At 41.6% G+C, this 24,302-nt stretch overlaps 1 protein-coding gene across 4 annotated transcripts in view; it reads left to right on the top strand.

Annotated features, from left to right (window-relative positions):
• The first annotated feature begins 3,786 nt into the window (after positions 1-3,786).
• Positions 3,787-24,302, top strand: part of LOC128863195 (uncharacterized) — a 66,853-nt gene continuing 46,337 nt past the window's right edge. Inside the window, exons 1-2 of one of the 4 annotated variants that reach the window (XM_054102214.1) lie at positions 3,787-4,269; positions 4,819-5,146. The gene's annotated coding sequence lies outside the window, so the exon portion shown is untranslated. Of the gene's footprint in view, positions 4,270-4,818; positions 5,147-5,200; positions 6,099-24,302 lie in introns of those variants that run through there. The other 3 variants (XM_054102213.1, XM_054102215.1, XM_054102216.1) reach the window with 3 other exon arrangements.

The following is a 24,302-nucleotide window of genomic DNA, read 5'->3' on the forward strand; positions in this document are numbered from 1 at the left end:
TTTACTGCTCAGTTGCCTACTTAGTCCAAAGTAGCACTTGTTGGCAAGAGAGACTAAGTCCTTAACTATTTCAAAATTTTCACTGTCAATAGTGACGTGCATGCTGAGACGCGAGCAGACTGATCAAACAAGATCGCCGAACATATTTTGTCTTAGACTCGTTCATCTCAAGCTAAGGATAGGCAGAAGTGGCGGAACAGTTGTCGAGGCCCGTGGTATTAATATCGTATAATAGGCATAGGCAGGGAAATATGAAGTCACTTTTTTAACTCTTCATCAATTGATTGAAGTGAGCTCAATTACGATGTTGCTTTTCTCATCATATCTGACCAAAGATAGGTCACCTTGATCTAATGCGAATCCATCTCGTTAAGCTTGAAAGGTTTTTGAAGTGCCTTAGCTTTGAAAGGCTTCAAAGAGTTTTGTACAGCAGATGGATCAAAAAGTAAAGAAGTTCTTCGCCCTGAATGTCGTTTTACACTTATTTCCCATCGAGTTTTACGTTATTTCCATCGCTGCTCAAAGTGCCATCAAGTTAAACGAGATTGGTCTCTGGGTAGTATTTTGGGCAATTAACACCGCATTTCTCTGAACTTCGGACAGATCTCTCTATCCGCAAACTGGAATTTTAGGTTAGTGTCATTCCAATCTTTCCAAGTAGGCAGGATTGAAACGAGAGGAAAATTTCTACCGAAGCTGGCACCTCTGTCTCCACCCATGGCTGCAAGATGGAATTGGGAGTCGGATTAGGGGGTTTCTCTAAACCGGGCAATTTATCTAGTTTCTTAAAACTGCCGAATACTGCTAGTGTCTATCAGACAGAACTCTTTCAGAACAAGCAGGCATGCAAAATGCTTAGGGAAATGCGTGGGAGCCAGGGAGGTATGAATATTTTCCCCGATAGCTAAGCTGCGATCAAGGCTCTGACGACGCCACGGTGCAGATCCAAATTAGTGAACTCCTGTAAGGGAGGGAATGAAATTGCTGGTAAGTTTGATCAGAAGGGGTCGACTCAAGTGGTCTCAGAGACCTCCTACCCGGCCATCGGCATCACTTTGACTGTTGTTAAAGGAGAATTGCTTAACTTATATCTCAGGAAAGCTCAGAAGAGATGGAACTCCATTTCTTCGTGTACTCTTTCGACCCAGGTGTAGGACTTAGAAAGTGCCGGGGACTCCATGCCACTAAATTTCCAAACTCGTAGCTGTGTCAACCGGTCTTTGGACGATCGGCTCACACGCAAAAAAGCCAGGTTTACCATTTAGCCCCATTCCAGAAGCTGTGGGCCCCTTTCAGTGAAGGAAACTGTTGAGCACTTTTCCTGCAAATGTCCGAGGCTGGCACCTAGGCGATTAAGATCACTGTGTGCGCTTTTCCTCAACAGCCTGGGGGAGTGCGTACAATTCCATCAATCTTCTCCATTACATCAACAACTCTGGCTAGCTGAAGATATCTGCCTCTTGGAGGTATCAGAATAGTATCAAAACGGCGCTTTAGTGCTACTTGGGGAGTGCTAGCGTGTTAGTTAAGCCATTTCACCTACCTAGGAGCTGTGGTCCACAATCATCAATTTCTAGAGCTCTAACGACTTCCTTCCATCCGTGCACGTTTTACGCCAATCCTTTAACTTCATTCCAGCTAAAGCGTATGGCACGGGTTTCTGACTACAGCAGTCGTCTCCAGGAGTTTGCTGGTCTTCCTCGCCTGCTGCTTTCTTCGGTGTTCCAATCGGTCGCCTCCTTCTCTCCGCAGTACATGGCCGATCCAGCCGAATTTTTTCTTTCGGACTTCTAGTTACACTGGCTTCTGGCTCTCTGGCCCTTAATGGCCCCAATGGGGATGATATTTGGCGACAGTGATGATTTTAAGAAATTTTCGTAGGCATCTCTTTACAAAGACTTGTAGTAAACTTTTGTCGGCTATAGTTGCATTCCACTTTTCGCACCAGTAAAGTGAAGACGTCTTTACATTAGAATTAAATATTCCAAGTTTTGTGCGCCGTGATCCGAATACCGCCGAATTGCCTTCTTTATTCCGCTTTTGAGTTTTATGCCGACCCTGAAAGCCAGATATTTTTTTATGAGGAACTTTTTCATGGTAGAAATACCATAGTCTGCTAAGGGGCGACCACTATTACAACAACACTTTTCTAATATATCATTTGGTGTTTCATGATCGGAAATTCGAACCTACGCACTTCTGAATGGTAGTCACACACGACGACCGCCTTTACCTTCCATTTAATTTGCCAGTATATAAATATTTGCGAAAACCGTAATTACTTGCTTATCAAAATTGTAATGAGCTCATAAATTTTCTACAGTGTAGTTGTACTCCTTTTCTTGTACAAACATCGCACAATTAACCAAGCATTAAATAAAACACAACAATAGTGTCCAGTTTTGCTCAGACTCCCACAGGAGACAATCAGTCTGCTGGGCTTCTATTCTTTTGAATTCACTTTTTTCACTTATGACACAACTTGACCAAGCGTAATTATACAGATGTTTTGTTACCGTTATCATCAACTACCCGGTGACCGGAATTTCCGGTTTATTCAGCCATCATTTTTCACAGCAGGCAAACAAGGGTTAATCACCTTTCGTTGTAGTGCACAGCATCGATGGGGAATGTAACATTTTTTGTTATTGCAATAAATAAAGAAGGAAAAAGAAATATTTATGTAGGTGTAAAAATAAGAACAACGTTTTAGAAGCAGCAGCAGGCAGCACCAGCAATAGCGGCAGCAGCAGGTAAAGCAGAAGAACCAGCAGCTGTAGCAGCAGTTTGTATAGAGACTGATAGAGATAGGTATGAGCTGCCTGTGGCTTTTGCTAGCGCCGCAAAAAAAGTGGCCCACTTACAGACGCGTCAACAACATGCAGCCATAGCCACAGTCAACAAACGAGCAAACAAATGAATGCTAAACGTCAACACTTTTCTTCCAAAGGAGCAAAATATTTAATGTAACTATTCGGGCAGTAGGCCTGCTTTCGCTATTTAAAATTTGAAATGCGCGCGCTCTTTCTCTCTTACTTCTACGGCGCTGATATGTGTGTGCTCACTTTTCGATTGCTCAAAAATTTCCAGTTTATCTAGGCTGCTAGCTCGTGAGAACGCCAGCGCCAGTACTTTCATTGCTCAGTGCGCATTGGGAATTGCACGCGAAAGTAAGAACAAGATGACGTACATCTCTGTTGTAATTGTGTGCGCGCGTCTGAACACTTACACAGCGTCGCGTCTGCTGCTAATTGTTGCTTTCTTGTCTAGCTCTTGCCGAGTGCGCTGGCTACTTGCCTGGAAAGATTTGTTGTGCAAAAATTGTGAGCCATTTTGTGCGTTTGCGCCCGTTCGCCCACCACCTCTTTTTTGCAAACTCTCTCGCTCGCTCTCTCACTCTCTGCACTCATTGCTGCTGCGAAATGAATATGGAATGTGAAATTCCAATGAGCGCCTAAGCAGCAGCGCGTACACTTTGCCATGCCTTTCACTCGTCGCCGATGCCAAAGTTTTATTAGAAGCGCGTCTATCTACGCGCGACTTTCGTGCTTTCAGTATTCCTCAGGTTGATAGTGCGTGTGCGTGTGTGTGTTGTATTACGCTCACTGGATGCTGTGTAGTGGGGCTCTGTGACTTACTGCTGCCGGTGCTACGAACGCGGCCGAATAGCTAAGATTCGCCGCCGGTTCTGCCGATGCTGCTCTGCTGCTACTGCTGCTGCTGCTAGTTCACCAGGCTGCTGCCACCATCTGTGTGTCTATCGCAATGCAATGTAAAATTGGAAAATCAGTTTGCTCGCGACTTTGCACTTTACATATGTGCTTCCTGTTACGTTGGTGGGTTTGTGTCGCGCACACATTACCGTCGGTCGGTTTTTTGATAAAAACTGTGTTCAGTGTTGGAGTGTTTTAGATTGAATTTTTTTTTTATTTTTTGGTGCGGTAAATGTGCGTACTCATGTGTGCGAGTGTGTACGGACCAACTTAAAAGCCGTGCAACATCTCCATTGTAATCTTACAACTATTTTGTAACAAGAAAACCAAACAAAATGAAATAAAATAAAAAAAATAACTAAAATGAAATAAAAACAGGTACCCAGTTTGTAGTGCTGAACCACAGCTAGGTAGCTACTCGCCTGGCGCTGTAACCGTTTACCGCATTACAAGTGGTCTTTTGTATTCGCAAGCTTTTAAGCTGCAGTGCATTATTGTGTTACCCGGTGACATAAAAAAATGTAGGTATAAATAAAGTAATCAAAGCCAGAATCAAGTGAGTTCCCTGTGCGCGCGTATTCTATGTCACCGTAGAATATTTTTTGTCCAACTGCAGTACACAGCAACTTTGTCGCCAGCCTAATGAATACAAGTCAGCGACCCGGCTATTAGCAACGTCACCAACGTGTGTCCATCCTCGTTGACACATACATACATACGTATGCACATTTTTTTGGTATGCCCACATATTCGTATGTATGTGTCCCTTGCGTACGCTGACCGACTAAACAACGGCGACCGATTTACTTTACTCAGTTATATGCATACATATGCACATTCGGACATACACTCAGTGCACGTTTGTACATGCATATGAATGTATGTGTGTGTGTGTGTGCACGTGAGCTTATTGCATTCGCGCTCGGTTGACATAGTGCTCAGTCCTCAGTGCTCCAATGACCGCTGCAGAATTGTATCAATTTAAGTGCCATTTGCACTCGCACTCACGAAAAAAGTGTCTAACTTGCTTAAGTGATTGCTTGTGGTGTGTTAGTGTTGGTGCACCAGCTCCTGTTGCCTTTTTGAAGACTAAATTCATTTTCAGTGTTCATAGCGGCATAGTGCACACGCGGCGCATCCTTTATGCCACTAAAGCGCACTGCGAGTGCTATTTTTGACAATAAACAATTCAAACAAAAAACAAGTGAACTAGAATCAAGTCGGAACTTTATGCACTTCTGGGCAAACGCATAAATATCATACTTTGCACGTTAACGCACGGGTGGCTCGGTAGCGGGTTTGTGTGTGCGTGTGTCTCTGCGCGCGCTCGCGGTACGTTTTCGTGCCTCTGTTGGCTGCGTGCGGCAAGCTGTTCGCCTCGCCGCCATCCTCTTGGACTGCCTGTTAGCTGTGATTGAATATGCCGCAATGTGGTGAGTATCAATTTAGCTGACCTTCTCACCCCCATACCTCACGCGGGTGGATGCCTAACTAGCTACGTAATTTAATACACCTGTTCTGCTTGGTAGATGTTCTCATAGCACGCTTCCTAAATTTACATGTTACACAGTCACTTTCAATGAACCTTGCTCCACTGTCGCTTCCAACGCTATCTAACTACGTTAGGTGCATCTCTGTCTCTTCTATAATATTAGAAATACATACGCACCACAAATATGTATGTATGTGTGACAGTCTGTGTGAGTCTGTAATTATAATTTCAATTACGCTGATGCCGCAGTAAATTAATTACATGTAATCATCACGTATGGAAGGCGCATAGTACGAGAGCATGTGTATGCTCGATGTTGTTGAGAGCGCGTTACGTGCTTTACGCTGGTATGTAGAGTGTCTCGAGCTTGTGTGTGACGCACAAACACCATCATATGTTTAAATGCATGCTTGCCCTGACTGTTTATGTCAGGATGAATGAATTTGCTGGCATTTCGGTAATTTGGCATTTTGCGGATGCGTTGAAGCAGCGCACTAGCAGTGAGTCGCCAGCTATGCGGTCCTTCCGCGCAGCGCTCGTGCATAGCCAGCCAACCGCATTTAATTTCTGTTCCCTGTCGGCATAGACAGCGCAAACCAAGCATTTAATCGTTGGTCTAGGCAAAATGTTCGAACGCCAAGCTGTTGCCTATTTCCCGAACTAATCAGCATAAAAAGTGATTTACGAGTAATATTGGAAGCGGCAGCAAAACTAGAAGCGGATGCGAAGCATCCTACTCAACGTCGTTGGAGTAGCATATGTTGTAGATGAGGAGTGGGGACAATATTAAATCAAATAAGTGAACAGAAAAAATGAAATAAAAAAGAAAAAACGAAATAAAAAGAAAAAACGAAATAAAAAGAAAAAATTAGCAGCAGCAATAGCATATGTATGTAAGTGTAGGTATATTTGTTGTTTAATAATGAAAACATTTTTGCCACATATTCCGAGCATGCAACACAAAAAGTTTGTGCCACAGCAAAGTCAGCAGCCAGCAGCCAGCAACCAGCAACCAGCAGCCACAGCCGCAGCTTCACAAAAATGTATCGGAATTTAAGTGCTAATGTGTATGTCGCTTTGTCGTCGTCAGCTCAGTCACTGCAAAATCATACCATCATTATATTCACGTTTGTGCAACGGCATAGCTCCACACAGCAGTCAGCAGCTACTCCATAGCCTACGTAGTGTAACGCAATGCTGCCACCGCCACTCTGACGTGCGTCGTGCCGAGCCGAGTGGAGCCGCTTGTAACTCGCCGCCTCTTCGTAGCGCATTGTTGCGTAGATACTCATACAAGTCACCGCTACTGCCACCGACTCGTGCCGCGGAGCAGATACACACTCTATCGTCACACAACTTTGTACATACTTTTCCACAGTCACCGTCACCCCCGGCTGCTTCGCTTCAACTATACTACCTCATAGCATTGCGACGCCGGGTCGACAGGATTTATTGTAGGTTTTTTTGGAAATGTAACGCAACGTAAGCTTTAGTGCTTATTGGGGTGTCGGTGGGGAAGAAAGTGTACGGAAAACTGCTGCTGTAGAGGGAGTGACAAAAACAGAAAAATAAAAACCATAAAAAACTCGACATCGTAAATACCCAACTTTGTAACAGTTAAACGCAAATCAGTGAAAACGGAATGACTACATGAGGCATACAAAAACGTTTAAATGCAAATGAAAGTCTTGAAAAATCACTAAAAAGTGTCTAAGAAACGTGAGGAAAATATCAAGAAAATTCGGCAAGTGACACAAAAATACTGTCGAAGCCCCCAATGAACTCCCACAGCGGCAGCAGCAGCAGCAGCGGCAACAACGACGACGTTTAGGGATGGCAAAACCAGTCAGCCGTTCGTATGCTTGAGCGGCCAGTTGCCGTTATAAAGTAAAGTCGTGGTGTATTATTAATCTTATGGATACACAGATAGATAATTTGCATAGTGAAAATGGTCAAAAGTGGGCTTCCAATAGGAGAAAATGGCTTTGCTTAGACAGCGATGGGGGCAAAAGCAATAGAAATACTTGTAGCAACAACAACAGCTATTGAAGCAATCATTGGCGCAACAGTAGCTACCATTTATTGAAATATCCGCACGAATGTATGGCTATTTAAGATAAGCGTCTTTTCGACGAAGTCTTTTTGGTATTTGGCGCTTCATTGCAATTTCTTATACTCGTACACCCACGATTTGGTGTTCATATTTCTTGTGTGTGCACAGTGTGATGAGGGTGCACAAGAAATAGTGTTTGCTTATACATATGTCCATATGTATGTAAGTATGTATATATTTGTAAGTATTATTTGAAACTTTCGTAAATCAGTTCAAGTTTGTGATAGATAATCACCAAATAACTGCTGGACGGAAGTAAGGCGCGCATTATTCGCACTTCGTTCTGTGTTGGTAGAAGGAGCTTCTGAGGTGAGCGGAAAACTCTTTAAACAGGATATATCTACTAGAAGGCAATCACTTGACGAAAAGGCATTTGTTTACCTACAGAATTTTACAATAATTATGTAACTTTGGGTGCACTAGAATTAGGTGTGATGGCTTAGATGTATTGAGAAAGAGTGGGAGAGTCACAGAAAATGCGGAAGTTTTATTTCTTGCTTATATTATGTTTTTAGAATACTTTGTTTCTCATCCCTGTACGTGTTTATCACTCCTTTCTCTGATGTAATAAGAAGCTTCAGTTGCCTTGGGGTGAGGAAGCAAACTTCTTAGAAAGGCTCTCAAAACAACAACCGAGAGAAACTGAGAATGATGCCAACGATGCTACCGATGCTACTCATGCCAAAAGTTGATGTAATAATATGGTAATGGTTGTACGGGTTAGGCTAAGGCCTTTATGCATTGCGACCAGAATGATCTATAGTGTGCCCCCAATTTCTTAATTATAACTATTTAGTATACCGAGGAATCGGACCAGCTCCTTAGGAGGGAGCAATTGTAGGTCTTCCTCCTCTAGTAGATACGAGCCCAGAATTCTGTGTCTCCTACGGCCTAATGCCTCACAGTTGGTTATTAAGTGTTCCACAGACTCCCCTTCATCACAACAGAACCTGCATGATCTTGTACTAGATAACCCTATTGTGTTAAAGTGTTTATTACAAGCAAAGTGACCTGTAAGTGCTCCACAGAGTAGTCTGAGGCCCTTTTAATCTAGGGTTAGAGCAGATATTGCTCTGTTGGCATTGAAGTTTAAAAACTTTTTGGAGTGATTAAGGCCGCTTGTGCTATTCCAGTGTTCTCTAATTTTAGTTTGGATCCATTTTGTGGTTTCCTGTTTTATATTATTTTTGTTAAAGCCGAAAAATGGGGTTGGTCTAATAAATAACCCTTCTGCTCATTTTTTTGGCATAAAAGTCTGCCTTCTCGTTTCCTTCGTGCTCCTCATGATCTGGTACCCAAATCAGTGAGACCTGATTATGAGTGGCCAGTTTGTTGAGTGCATTGTTACACTCTATTAGGACTTTAGACTTGAATGTGAAGCTATGCAAAGGTTTGAGAACCGATTGGCTGTCCGAAATTATTTTAATTTTTACGTTCTCAAACATTCTTTTGGATATGATTTCTACTGTTTCCATTATAGCGAAGAGCTCCGCATGGAAAATCGTGGAATCTGTACTTATTGTTAGGGATTTGCATGTTCTAGGCCCCACTATACTGCTCCTACTCCTTGGAGCGTTTTGGAACTATCTGTGTACCATTTTTGTGAGTCATCATTTAGCCATGTTGGGTTAGTGTTCCACTTCTTCCTGTACGGGAAGTTAACCTTTTATCTCTTTATATTGAGTACGGGTTCTGTGTGGTCATTCGCTTGGGTTATGCATACTGCATGTTGAACCCTGTTCAGGTGTCCTGTAAAATCTCCTGGTTTAAGTTTTTCTTTCATATGGAAAGAGAGTGCTTGCATAGTAGCTTCCTCTGATTTTGGATAGTTCTCATGGCCCCTAAGCAGACTCCGAACGGGAAATGGTTTTATATGAAGAGGTATTTCAATTTATCTACTCTGTAGACTGAGAATCTTTTGGCCGCGAACAATAACCAATGCCGATTTGTTGAGAAAACCTTACAGGTGAACGAATCAATGGAAATACGACAAAGGGAATGGTAGTAGATCGACCCCACGCTAAGAAAGAGCGGCGATAACGTTGCTAAACAGGTCCAGAGTTGGAATCCTTTTCAGCAATCTGGGCGAGGAATTGGCAGACCGCGTATCACCTGGCGATGCTCTTAAAATGCAAAAATGAAATCGCGCGGCCTGGCATGGAACGAGTTCACATAGCATCTCGGACGGATGAAAAACTTTGAAGGTGTGGGATTGTAACATTACTGGATGAATGTCCATGCCGAAAAGTGGCATGACGTTATTTTTATACACGAACAGGAACGATTTAGGCTAGTCAAAGTGTGAAAGGAAGTGTCTTTACAATTTGTTCAAATACGTAATTAGTAAATCGCTAAGGTACAAATTAGTCGTTAGAAAGAATCAATCTTCCAGCAGGGCATCACAGAAGTGCTAAAGGGTATGGTGATGGTTTCCTTGGAATGTTTTGATGAAGAAGTTATTATTGTTAAAAATTATCCAAAATTCATGGCATGATTTTACAAAAAAGTATTAACTCATGGTAGTGCCTTCCGCAAAAATGTCATGTTGAGCAACGGTAACAGATTTGAATATTTGACAAGAAAACCCAGCTCACTAAGTAGTTAGAGGATAAAAACAAAGTATCTATAGTTAAGCCCAGTGGGGGCTCGACATTGGCGGTAAGCGTACTTGAAAAATTATTGTTTATTGATAGCACTATAAATAATAAGATTGTAAGTAAAGAAAAACTGTAATTGAAACACGCTTGAAACTTCCACGAGGTCGCTGGTCTCAAATATATCGCAATGAAATTGCGTGGCTTCTAGATGCAGTTTTTAAGACCAAAGGAAATCAAAAAATATCTATTTTCTTATTTTAACTATAACTTCATGTTGGCGGCCGCCGTAGCCGAAAGGGTTGGTGCGTAACTACTATTCGGTATTCCCGGGCATTCGGAACCTTCGGGCATGAATCACCAATTTTCAACAAACATTTTTTTTCGTTTGTAACCCAAATTTGTTTATTTCATTTAAAGTAGTTGCCATTACCAGACTCAAAACGCAAACTTATTGGTGTCGTGATATTTTTAAGGTACGTTTTTCATATATAGAAAACCCTAAAGCAATTTGTCGAATAGTTTACAACATCGAGATGAAGTTTTGGGACAAACAAAAAATATCAACAAACTTTATTAAAGTTAACGGGATGCACACAGAACAAGGAGTGAGCATTCATTTTGCTTCCAATTCTGCTTTTATTAGAAAACTCTGACGCTGTGTGCCACAACTTCTGAGCCCATACTGAACACTGTAGCAACACATCCGCATAACTAATATAGAATTATATTACAGTTGGGATCAGCATCACTTACAGGATCAACGGGAGTAGAAGGAGTTGGACTTGCACGAACGGTGGCGATACCAACGAAAACACAACAAAAAAAGGAACCAGCGTGGACAGCGTAAATAGTAGCAGTGCATAGAATAGGATAGTGTAATGCTGATTGTGCCGCAGCTTTCCGTTCGCCATTTGTGTGCGATTTTTCCTCTCTTTTACGGCTATCCTGTTCGTTATTTCTTCATTGCTGTCTGCCGGTTGGGTTTCCTTCCGCCTTTCCTGTATGAACACTCACACACGCCTGGTTACATATGTGGTGTAGTTGTTAGCAAGCACGTACGAGCGCATGTAACGAAGTATTCACACACATACACACTCATACACATATATACATACATACATAACCACATACGGAGGAGTTTACACAAGCGAGTTTACTTACTTCCTCCAGGACTAAGTGAGATGTTGAAATATTTCTGCGTACGCAATGAATGAATTGCTAAAGTACAAGCTGGATGTACATACACATACATACATACTATACATATTCTTGCTAGAGAAGCCCTTTCATAGAGATAAAACCTGAGCGAGTGGGATGATTGCTATTTTGTTATACGAACTAGTTTTTAGTAACTAAATTTGCACAATTAAGTTTAATTGAATTTGGGAAAAACTGATCACATTTGATGATAATAAGATTGGCGTACACATCTTTGGAAGGTGTGTTCGTCGAGCTTTGATTGGGTCAAGTTTTATGCCAGATTTGTATGGTAGATAATACTATTATTTTTTATTTATTTTGTTTTTCCTACATTAATCATACATCTGTCTTACTGACATTTAGTACATTTTTTAACAATTAGTTACGAAAATTATTAAATATAATATATTTCATTATATATATTATATATTTCATCATGGCCAGTGCCAAGACGAATAGAGCGATTACATTTTAGGAAAACAATTACATTTTATATAGAACAGTTATTTTAGCATACGAGAATTAATATTTAATTTAATAGGTCAATTGGCCGGTTTCTCTTCAGGCGTCGTAAAGTTCTTCTTTCAAGTTGTGAGAGTGTATTGACTTCTCTATTTTTGTGCTGGTTTATTTCGTTAAAATACCTTGTTGATATCGCTTTTATTTCTTCGTCGATTAATGGTATATTGAACGTAGTATGGATGTCATCATTTTTTGAGTACCTGTCGGACATTGTTATTATACGTAAGATTTTTGATTGTTGTCGCTGTACTTTGTTTATGTGAGTTCTTTTTGCTGTTCCCCACATTTGAAGTCCGTAGGTCCAGATTGGTTTAATGACCCCCTTGTATACTAAAAGTTTGTTGGAAATATTGAGCTTAGAATTTCTGCCTATTAGCCAATGCAATTGTCGAAATTTTTCCTTAATTTGTTTTATTTTCTTTTTGATATGATACTTCCAAGTTAATTTTGAATCCAGATGGATTCCAAGATATTTTGCAGATGTTTCAATTTGTATATTTTTATTGATGAGCTTAATCGGGCTAGCAGCAATCTCTGTTCTTGTCGTAAATATAGCGTTTTTCAATAAGTGCGCTTCAACTTTTTTCCGATAGGGAGGGCGAACGACGCAATATTTTTTTTTTTCGCTTGTCATTTGTAAACTTCATTAGTATACATTTCATCATGGAACGCTACACACTTGAGCAACGATTGCAAATCGTGCAAATTTTTTATGAAAATAATCGTTCTGTTGCTGCTACTTTAAGAGCATTACGGCCAAAAAATCATCTTCAGTGATGAAGCTCACTTTTGGCTCATTGGCTTTGTCAACAAGCAAAATATGCGTTACTGGGCAGAAAGCAATCCACATGTGATTCATAAGGCACCGTTGCATCCCGAAAAAATCACTGTTTGGTGCGGTTTACATGCCGGCGGCGTAATTGGCCCATATTTTTTCGTTGACGAGAACGATCGCCACGTTACTGTGAATGGAAATCGATACCGCGACATGATAAACGATTATTTTTGGCCGCAATTGAATGGTATGGACTTAGACGACATGTGGTTTCAACAGGACGTGGCCACAAGCCACACAGCACACGCTACAATTGATTTGTTGAAGAGCAAGTTCGATGAGCGCATTATTTCCAGAAATGGACCGGTCGAATGGCCGCCGCGCTCTTGTGATTTGACGCCTCTAGACTATTTTCTTTGGGGTTATGTGAAGTCATTGGTCTACAGTAACAAGCCGGCGACGATTTGTGAGCTCAGAGCCAATATTGAACGCGAAATTGCTGAAATTTCGGCCGATTTATGCAAAAGAGTGGTCGAAAATTGGGTTCAACGATTGGACTTCGTAAAACGTACACGCGGTGGTCATGCAAAAGAAATCGAATTTCATACTTAAATGTATATGTTCAAACTCGATAATAAAAAAAAAATTAGTTAAAAAAGTCAAACCGTTTGTGTTTTATTCAAAACATTTTATTTATTACTTGTACAGATTTGTCCTCGTTTACTTTTAAACTCCATTTGTCAAACCACTTCTTTACATTGTTGGTGTACATCTGTAATTTTGTTGTTGCGGTTGAGAGGTTTTTGTCAGATGACAATAAAATTGTGTCGTCTGCGAATGTTGCTGTAGTGGAATTAGTGTCGTCTGGGAGTGGTATATCAGAGGTAAATAAGACATATAGCAGTGGTCCTAGAACGCTGCCTTGAGGAACTCCTGCTGTTATTGGATGTATATGTGAGTATTTGTCATTGTATTTAATGTAGAAGCATCAGTCAGTAAGGTAGCTCTTGATAATTAAATAATAGTCCAGTGGTAATATTGTCCTAATTTTATGCAAGAGGCTTTTGTGCCAAACTTTGTCAAAAGCTTTTGCGACGTTCAAAAATACAGCAACGCAATATCGTTTATTTTCCATGTCTGAAATTATTTTTTGTGTAACTCGATGTATTTGTTGGATAGTTGAGTGTTTTTTTCGAAAACCGAATTGATGATTTGGAATGATGTTTTTCGTGTCAAGATGATAATATTATGAGAAACTTTTTTAAGACAGTAAAGCTCTATGCGATTTTCGCCGAGAGGCGAATACTATAGCAAAAAAATGTTTGATAATTTACGCACACAGTGAAAATTTCACTCAGAACTATTGCCAGTAAGTCGCGCACAATGTGACAATATTTTTGGAAGATTTTTTGACCTTGGCACTTTGGCGACGGCGAGTATCGTAGGCGATGGAGCAATGAGCTGTATGAGTTTTACGACGACATAGACATAGCGCAGCGAATAATGATCCAGCGGCTTCGTTCGCCGAGTCATTTTGTCGGAATGGAGGAAAACACTCTGGCTCTGAAAGTATTCGAAGCGGTACCAACTGATAGTAGCAGAGGAAGAGGAAGGTGGAGAAAGTCTTGGTTTCATTTACTGCACTTTGCTTAACTTGGGCAGAATCGCGTGAACGATTATAGCGCCAATCAAGAAGAAGAAGAATGTGACAATATAACTAGTAAGCGCCTAAGCTCTTGCGGCTGAATCCATCAAGCTTCGACGTGAATTAGAAACCTTCAAGTGAAGTCAAGTGCTTCTTTACGTAGTCCTTCAAACTCCGAATAGCCTTCTCTCACTGCGCTCTCGATTACTTATGGCTATAAGATAGCTTCGCCTTGCCTGATTGAGAATGGTGCGCATTTTAATTTCAATCATTTTCACTCGCTTTATCCTTAAGACAATCCTAAGAGCTAACTAAACTTGATCTATTGAACTGAGGTTTACCGCGAACGTTTTTCTAGCTCTACGCAAGGGAAGGCCCGTACAGCCGCCCTTGGAGAGTTACAGCCACAACGCGAAACGTTGTGCCCCAGTTCTAGTCTGATGGCGTGAGTAGGTCAATGTCTTGTGAAGAGAGTAGTTAACATTTTTATTTCTATCCAGTAAGAGCAACCATAAAATGCGACAGCTGAGGCTGTTTCCGATTGCGCGATCTATCAATGGCTAGAAGGGTCTCGCGACCTTAGAAGCTTGTCTACTTGCCCAGCGCTCGCTGAGTTGACGTGAAGTCTTCCTAGAAGTAGTCAAGGAGACCCCGATTCTCTCATTTCACAAGGAAACCACCTCAGGGATCATCTGTCCAGCTACCTCATCCGTGTGGCGGTTTTCCGCAATGGTTTTGTCACCAGCTAGGCAAATGAAGCTAATTCCAAAGAATTCCTATGCAGTGGAAAGGAAAGCAAAGCAGTCCTCGACTTGTTTCGAGTAATTTCTGTTCATCGTGCCCTTGCCGCTTGGCTGTCGCAGTGGATGTTTACTTCCCTGCTTGTTGTCATACAAATAAGCAACCAATCAACTGCTTCCTTAATTGCAGCTAACTCCGCTTGGAATACACTGCAATGGCTCGATAGCCTGAACTTGGGTTTAATGGTGAGCTCTTCGCAGAATACTTCTCCAATAAACGTTCCACCAAGCATTAAGCCATCCGTGAATATATTTACCAGGCCCAGAATATTTTTGTTTTTGTTTTTTGTTCAGAGGAGGTTAAAATCGAAAGTTTGAGAAACATCATCAAGGGAGCCCTCACACCAGTGGTATGTGGGGCATGTTTCCACTAACCCTATAACATTCCTGCCCTCACGGCTGATACCACCCTGCTATTGTTAAAAGCATTTCATCAAGGTGAAACCGGGTTTATGTCTTTTAGACACACCAGGTACCTACGTCCAGGTTCCCCTCCTAATTGCGTATTGACGTTATAGGCTATCGATAGCTTCCATTGTTTAGCGACCAATGGGGCAACGGAAAGTTGCAATATCGGCTCGATATTAGACGACAGTTTGCGTTCGTATTGAGGCTTTACCTTACGCGTTCGTGCTTGTCGTTTGTTCGTGAATGCAGTCACCCCCAAAGCAGATTCGTTTCCAAATTCCCTCTTTGGCCAACGCATTTGTTGCGTATTCTATATCGGTCACATTCGCTTTGCGCTCCAGTTCTAAGTCTCGGAGTTTTATTACTATCCTTGCTACAAACTTTTTTACTGGTTCTCCTTTCTTTTTCGAGTTCAGTGTGTTTTCGAAGCCCTGTGTCTGAATGCTGCTCTCCAACCACTCTTTCCTTGATCGAGTCTGAATGGAGAATGTCTCTCTTATACCGAGCGACGGTGTACATTGATCAGTCACCAGGTAGATGAGTTCAAACTTTCTGAGGATACTTGAATGCCCACAGTTGAGATTAAGCCTCTCAGTCCGGCAGGTACCATATTTAGCATTGCGTTGAGAGCTGGAGTTGAAGTGGTTCAAAGCGCTGCACAGATTCAGTGAGTTCCACCAGGCAAGGACTCCATTACAAGATAATTGGCTTTATGATAGTATTACAATTTACTTTTTGGGTTCATGAGCAGCAAATACGTATATGATTGTCTGCTGCCTCTTTGCACCTGAGTCGTAGAGGTATTGAAGAATCTATTGAATTTTCCCTTTTCACCTCCATTTTGGAGAGCAGTAACGCACAACTGGATTCACCAAACACAAAACTCTTAAAGAACTTCGATTGAAGCGTAATATCGTTTTCAAATCCCCATACATTATGACACCATGCAATATACCTATACATCGCGAGTCAAAGCTCATTAAAGACTTTTAACGAAAAATGTTAAGTTCACCTACAGTTTGCTTGTAGTGCCCGCCTCTTCCTCCTCATGGAGACTCGCAATCATCGAAACCTAACCTAACTTACATTTTGCTTGTCTCTATTAGTTCTTCCGCCACTGTATGTATGCCCGTACTTTATTTATTATGCCAGTGTGCGTTTGAACTTTATTTATTTGTTTATACAATTGCTTTTGTGTGTACTCGTTTATGCGCCTTAGCTGACCGTTAACGACTCCAGCTGCTGCTGATGGAATTACTGCTGTGACTGGTGGTACGTACTTGTGTGTATGTGTGTGTGTGTGTGTTTGTGTGTGTGTTTGTATGTGTGTGCGTGGTGGTGGAAGTTAATCAATTGGGGCGATACTTTCTCAATAATTTGGTGCATTCAAATTGATTGCCATCGTCACATCCGTGTCGCTCGGTCACTCGGTCGTGCGGTCACTATGGCGTATACTTGAAAGCACTCACTTTGTGGCAACACACTTTCCACACTGTCACTTTGGCTACACATAAAGCTACATATAGTGCATAAATTCTTACACTCGGCACTGTGGTCCAGCGCACTACAGTAGCGCCCTGCAGCACGCAACTCAAGCGACAGTCGACAGCCTGCAGCTAACAGCTAACAGCTGCCTTTCCGCCAAACGCCAAGCATTTAAGATAAATGTAGGTGTGTGTGTGTCTGAATATATGCGGGCATTTATTTATTTGGCTTTATTACTTTCAATTGCTGCATGTGGCACTTTATAAGGACCAGCTGTGGTAGCGACAGTTTTAGCGGCTGAGATAAGCTCCAGTAAGCAGCTGTGGTGACTGTGGCCGACCTGCTATCATTGAGATTTCTTCGAACATAGTTAGCTATGGTTATCTCGTATTGGTATTGGTATTTGTGTGTGTGTGTGTGTGTGTATGCTTTTTTTACAGTTGGGTGTTGTTCTGTGTTGATGCTTCGCACGCGCGCTCACCCAGTGAAAGTCAAAGCAGTGTACCAACTTATGTCGTTGTGGGTACGCGGCGTTGATTCAATTAAATATGCGCGCTGCCAATAACGCAAAAAAATGCCATTGCTTCCTACTCTTACTCGCATTAGTTACACCTCTCCCACAACCGGCGCACTCAATCTATAAATCTATAAAACCCTCAGCCAACACTTTGTTTGTTTTTGTCTATGTTTCTGCCAGTTTCAGCAGCAGAATCGCAAAGCAACGTAGCAGCTCGTTGCCGATTTGCTCGCTTTGTCTTTTCGGGATATCTTTATGCCTCATCATTGTGATGGCTTTTATCTTATTTTTAGGTTATTTTAGGCAAAAACCAAAGTACAAGCTCGCATCGACCACAAATTAGATATGCTCGAGGGGCTGGCATGGACCACTTAGTTGGCGTGCAAGCTCCGCTCACTGTGTAACTGTCTGCCTGACTAACTGACTGCCCGACTGCCCGACTGCGTAACTGACTGGCTGTCTGAGTGGCTGTATGCTTGTTTGGTCTCTACCTTCCCCTTCACTCTCTAGTTTATCATTGAGCTCAATAATATCTTATGTTGCCTAGCTATTTTCTTGGCCCACCCTTCACCAACGCTTAAGGCTATTTTACGAGGTGCTGAATGAATGAGAGTGTCTGTCTGCTCGGTTGCTATGTTGGTTAGTTAAATATGTAAAGCCCCTCGGCTGAGTTTAAGAGCAGCAGTAAAAGTCAGTAAAAGTGCCACAAAAGTATGCTTGTGCGTACTTTTTGTTTTATTTTTCAGCATATGTGTGCTGGCGGCGCGCGTGTATGCGTGTGCGGGTGTGTTTCGCATTTAATGCGTTAACAACTACCGCTCTTCGTTTATGACAGCGTCGATAAGCCGATACAGACACGGTCAGCAGTGCGGGAAACTCCTGCAAAAACACAAAAATATCTTAAAATATATGCACATAAGCGTTGAAATGTTTACTTAATCAATACATATAAAACTAATGGGCTGGCTTCATTTGTGTGTGCGCTATGTAAATTTACAGAATTTACATAAGAAATAAATCCGCAATGTTTAACTGAATTTACATACATATGGCATGACCGCATGCAAAACTTCAAGTAGATCATATCGAATGTATTTGCTCAGAGGGTTTATTTTAATTGGAAAATACGGCAAAAATTCTGAATTTATTAAAAAAAAATGCTATCAGAATAAATTGAGGTTTGTGACCTTAATGACCTCAGTGAATTCAATGAAATTCAGCGCCAAGCGGTAATTAACCCTTTTGCTGTTTTGTTGCCATATGGCATCAAGAGCCTCCTTGAGTCTTCATAGCGCCAATTATTATTTTTCTATGCCAAAATTTGCTGGGAAGTTTTAAGGACAAAATTTATTAATAAAATGAAACGGAGACCAAAATGACTGCTAAATGATTTTTAGAGATACATAAAGGGTTTTCCAATAAGAGGTGTTATTCCCGTAAAACATCAATGGTTTCGTTGCTTGTGTGGCACGTAGCGCCGTCTTGTTGAAAATAAACGTTGCCCAGATCGATACCATCCAATTCCGGCCATAAAAAATCGTTACTCATTGCTCGATAGCGCAATCCATTCACCGTAACTGTTGCTACAGCTTCATTTTCGAAAAAGTAAGGCCAATGACTCCGCCGGACCATAAACCGCACCAAACAGTCACACGTTGAGGATAGAGAGGCTTTTCAACAATAACTCTTGGATTTTCTGAGCCCCAGATCTGACAATTTTGCTTGTTGACGAAGCCACCGAGGTGGAAATGGTCCTCATCACTCAAGATAATCTTTAGATGGAAGTCCGGATAATTTTAATGCATTCCACGACCCAATCAGCAAAGACACGACTTTGATGATGATCGGCCGGCTTGAGTTCTTGTGCTAAGCCTTAAGACCCAAATCTTTAAGCAAAATACGGTGTAATGACGTTTGTGGAATGCCTACTTCCAAAGAACGACGAGGAATGGATAAACCTGGGTTTTCTTCAACACTTTCGGCTACAACAGTAATATTTTCAGCTGTTCTTGAGCGACGTGCACGGGTTTTATTTTTCACATCTCTCACTTGACCCAACAGCTCGAGTTTTTTCACCAATGTCAGTACTGCGGTCCGATGACTCAAAAATGTTCGAGTTTTCGAGTTTTACGAACCGTCTCTGCCAAATTTTCACCATAGTATCAAATATCAAAAAGTTACAGCTGCAAAAGTGACATCTACGAAAATAGCGGGCTGTTCAATATATTACCTGTTATCGGAAAACCCTTTACAAGGTGGCGCAAAATTAACCAACAGTTTTGTATTTGAATAAATTGTTTACTAAATAAATACTAAATAAAAAAAAATATTTTGAGTGATGGAACCAACAACATCATTTATCTAGGAACCAGAATTAAAACCGCTTACAATATGGAATCTCTCTTGCCAACAGGTGCCCTTTTGGACTGAGCTTGCCGGCGACATAGACATAGCGCAGCGAATAAATATCCAGCGGATTCGTTGGCTGAGCCTTGTCGTCCGGATAGATACAAACACTCCGGCTCTGAAAGTACTCGACGCGGTACCAGCTGGTGGTAGCAGAGGAAGAGGAAGGCGTCCTCTGCGTTGGAAAGATCAGATGGAGAAGGACTGAAGCAGAATAATATGGAAGTCTGTTACTTCTCTGTTTGTACAAGGGTCATTTGTTGATCCCTTCTGACTGATAGGATTTGTCGAAGTCTGGAAAATAGCCATTCGTTTCTGCAATCACCTCCTCGTTTGAATAAAAAGAAAATTATCCTTTTTCTGCTAGCCATTTCTTCAAATTGGGAAACAAATAGTAGACCGAGGGATGCGAGGAAGCCAAGTCTGGAGAATAGGTGGGATGTGAAACGAGCTGGAGCCCTACAGGAATTTCCATTAATTTTGCGTCCATAGCTGAGCTGGGTGTTGTCTGCTTTTAGACTTGAACACTTCGTCCAAAGCTGTTCTAGTTCGTTGATCCCTTCCGAGTGCAAGCCTGAAAAATAGCCCTTGGTTTCAGCACTCATCTCCTCGTTTGAATAAAAAGGAAAATAATCCTTTTCCCCCAAATCATTTCCTGAAATTGGGGAACAAATAGTAGCCCGAGGGATGCGAGGAAGCCAAGTCTGGAGAACAGGAGGATGTGAAGCGAGCTGGAACCCCATTTCCATTAATTCTGCGACCGAAACTGTTGAGGCGTAAGGTGATGCGTTATCGTGATGAACAAATTTTTTTTTTTAAATCACCCGAATTCCTCGATTTGAACGAAAGCCAAACATGAAGAAATACACCGATCTGGCTGCAACTTGATGTGTGTTCTTCCCAGAGATACTACTAACTAAAGGTAGCCTCGACGTTCGCCAGTAGTGCCATTTCTGTGACTTTTCACCGACTTGTCAGCGACCCTCGTGTACCGCAGCTGTCCACTTCACAAGTGGTAAATATGATGGACGTACGGCGCCATTTGCTAAAATTATATATCTTCCGGTAGTGTGATTAATTTCGCGCCACCTTGTATATCAACAAATACCATTTGCGGTATGACGGTATGAGTTAACGCATCTGATCGATTTCTAGGTAAAGCGACTCTGTTTGTATTTCTGAGTGTACGAGGGGGGTTCAATAAGGAGCCGTGTTAAAAATGAAGACACCATTTTTTCAAACCAATTTTTTTTATTTTCCAACATAGTTCCCTGTTACAAAAATACACTTCTCCCAACGCTCCGGCCTTTTTTAACAACTCCAAAAAATAGGATTTATTAAGCTCTCCAAAATACGCCTCTGTCTCGGCAATGACTTCCTCGTTTGAACTACATTTTTTCCCGCGAGCCATTTCTTCATGTTAGGGAACAAGGATAAGTTGTAGAGAGCCGGGCGGGTGAACTCGGGGGGTGCGGCAGCAATTCATACCGCAATTCTTGCAGTTTGGCGGCGACAACTCCGGATAAAGCGCTGGTGTGTTATCGCTGTGAAACATCATCATCTTCTTTTTCGCCAAATCCGGTGGTGTCTCCTTAAATTTTTTGTGAAAGCGGTCCTTATTGTCGGTACTCTGTAGTATTGTTCAGTGATCGTTATTTCTTTTTCTAAAAAATCCATTAGGATGACGCCGTTCGCATCCCAAACAATCGTCGCCATGACCTTTCCGACCGATGGGACTGTCTTCGCCTTCTTTGGAGCAGATTCACCGGGAGAAATCCATTGCGCTGGTTGTTGCTTAGTTTTCTGGTGTATAATGTTGAATCCAGGTTTCATCAACGGTGAGAACTTGACGCAAAAATTCCTTCCGATCTCGCTCCAAACACTGCTTTGAAGTTAACGGCTGCAACAACTTGTTGTTGCTTGTGAGCAATCGCGGCACCCATCGAACCGAAAATTTTTCCATCACCAATTTATCAAGTAAAATATGATATTAATAGCCGTTCCGGTCGACATCCTATGGCGGCCTCTGTTATTTCGCGCACTTTCGTTCCTCGATCAGCGAGAATCATGTCGTGGACTTTTTGAATGATTTCCTCGGTAACCACGTCACGTTTAAATTCGTTGAACCAATATCTAACTGTGGTCATTGATGGCGCAGCGTATTTTTAGACAGCATCCAACTATGATTTTATCTCCTCGCTTTTTTTGCCATCCAAAAACAAAAAGCGAATCACGATACTGCTCTGTTTTCAGCTGAGCGAAAATCGTGAAACACGTCTTACTCGAATTCGGCAGCTGTCCAAACTAACCTGTCAATTAGTCTGCAATTTGTTTTGCCGTCGTTTGAAAGATGACAGCACACGATGCTGACACCAACTTCCCTCAGGAACGCCCTCTGTCATCAAACCCGGGTACTTATTGAATCGCCCTCGTATTTCTGCCATGACAAAGTTTCTCATAAAAACCATCTGCCTTCCGAAAGTGACATAAAGCAGTTACCAACTCCATTGGCAGTCAAATTTGTAACTAAGAGTATACAAGAAACTACTACGAAAAACAACTTTAGATGCCAGATGTAGAGTGTAACGAAGTCTACATTTATTGCATTTCGCTCAGTGCTGCTCTCTTTTCCATATAATGCTTTTATCTACAATGATTCTGCTATATCTGCTTTCAAATAATCATTCATAACATAGTTCAAAATCGAATGCTTATGATGTTGCCGCAATGAGCGGTTCAAGGGCCACTTGATGTGCTGACCTTGAGACTTTTGTGCTACGCTTTATTGATTTATTGACTTTTGTAAATATTTTAATAAGGATCCGTGGTGCTTATTATTATTTGGTCTTTTGATAGAAGTAAATAAATTAGAAATGGAAAAAGAAAACTTTTGTGTTTTCGTTTGCTACCAAATATTAGGCAGGGTCGGTTTCCACAAAAAACTAAAAGAAATCAAGTAGAAAAGTTTCAACGCAATAGTAGCAAAGATGTTGCATTTGGTATCTAGGGGCTCATATGATTATGTAAGTATTCTAAAAGCCTTCAATGTGGGTTGTACATTTCATGATGTTATGATCAACAGACTTTCGAAATTAGGTTAATAGTTGAAAGGGCTTTTTAACTACCAACGAAGCTGAACTCCTTCTTTCAACTCTCAACACCATCTTGAAGCCGTCTATATAAATAAATTAATGTCCCAGACAGATAAAATTCCTATCAGATCTTAATGAAAAAAAGAGTAATTGTTTTTGCCTTCCCCCTCTTGTACTGCCCAGCAGAGCCATGCGAGTTACGTATCATTCACACACCAATTTATTCTTAGTCCTAGATTTTGCTAAATAAATTTTATACACATAGATAAATATTAAAATTACAGCAAAATCTAGGGAGGTTGTGAGTTAAAGGAGTCATTTGCGTTCCATGAAGAAAACCTTCATTAATAAATTTATCATCAGTTTCTATATTGAAGATTAGAAGGTTTTATGTACGCGAAAATCAGATTATTAGGCAGTCGATTTTTGTAAGACCTAATGAGCTTTAGTCCTTGGCAGACCAAAGTCAGATATTAAGCGAAAATATTCTACGCAGTGTCTGACATGCGGCACAAACAACGTTGATGAGCTCAGGCAGGCGGTACTGCTCAAATATTTGATTTTTTTAAAGTTATTTGTTGTATAAGGCCCACATCGGTCTCTTCACTCTATAGTGAAGCTGCGATCAAAGTCCTGTCGTCGCCATGTTGCAGCTTTCTTCAGCTCAACTCCTGTAAGGAGGAGATCAAACGCCTCGAACGTGCAGGAAACATTTCACTTATCTGGGTTGCCGGGCATAGGAACATAGAGGGAAATGAAATAGCCGATGAGCTTGACAGGAAGGGATTGACAGAACTGGTCTCTGTTGTCCGCATCTCAGACATCGGTGCTCCCTTGACCGCTGTTAAAGCGAGATGGAGTTCTATTTTTTATCGCAAACATACTTTGGCTTCAGTACGACAGAAGCAGGACGCTTAAGGTGCTGTCGATCTCTCGGCATTCAATTTCCTGGCTCATAGCGGTGGTCACCGGCTTCATGCGGAGTAGCTTGGACTTTCGTACAACTCCCATTGCAGAAGCTGTGGGAATGCGACAGAGAAAGAGACTGTTGAACACTTTCTATACAAAAGGTCCGTGTCTGGCGGATTGGCGCATGAGGTTCCTTGGTGTGCCTTTTGGGGATATCCTGAGGCAGTTCTCCAGCCTAGATTCCTTTTCACTCCTCCCCTACATCAACAGTACTGGATGGCTGTAGATGGGTATTCTTACTTTAATTTTTGTAATATTTCGCAGCTAGTGGTCTATATTTTTGTGTTAAAACGTCATTCCAGTGAATTGGAGTATACCAGTGGTACTATTGCCTTCTAACCTACCTACCTCACCATAAATCTTCTACCATAAAGCTCACATTACCAGCAATTTCGTAGACCTGTCGATCCGCTTCGATTTTTTTTTGACGAGACTCATTTTGACTTAAATAAGCAAAGTTTTCAAATGTTGAATGAAAAAATTATCCACGAAGTGGATCTGCAACTCGAGTCACAGTCGGTATTCAGTTTCATTAAGACGCACGGTGACTAATATGCGGTTATGAAGC

This window comes from Anastrepha ludens, chromosome 5 (assembly GCF_028408465.1).
Source record: "Anastrepha ludens isolate Willacy chromosome 5, idAnaLude1.1, whole genome shotgun sequence".
NCBI classification, from domain to species: Eukaryota; Metazoa; Arthropoda; class Insecta; order Diptera; family Tephritidae; genus Anastrepha; species Anastrepha ludens.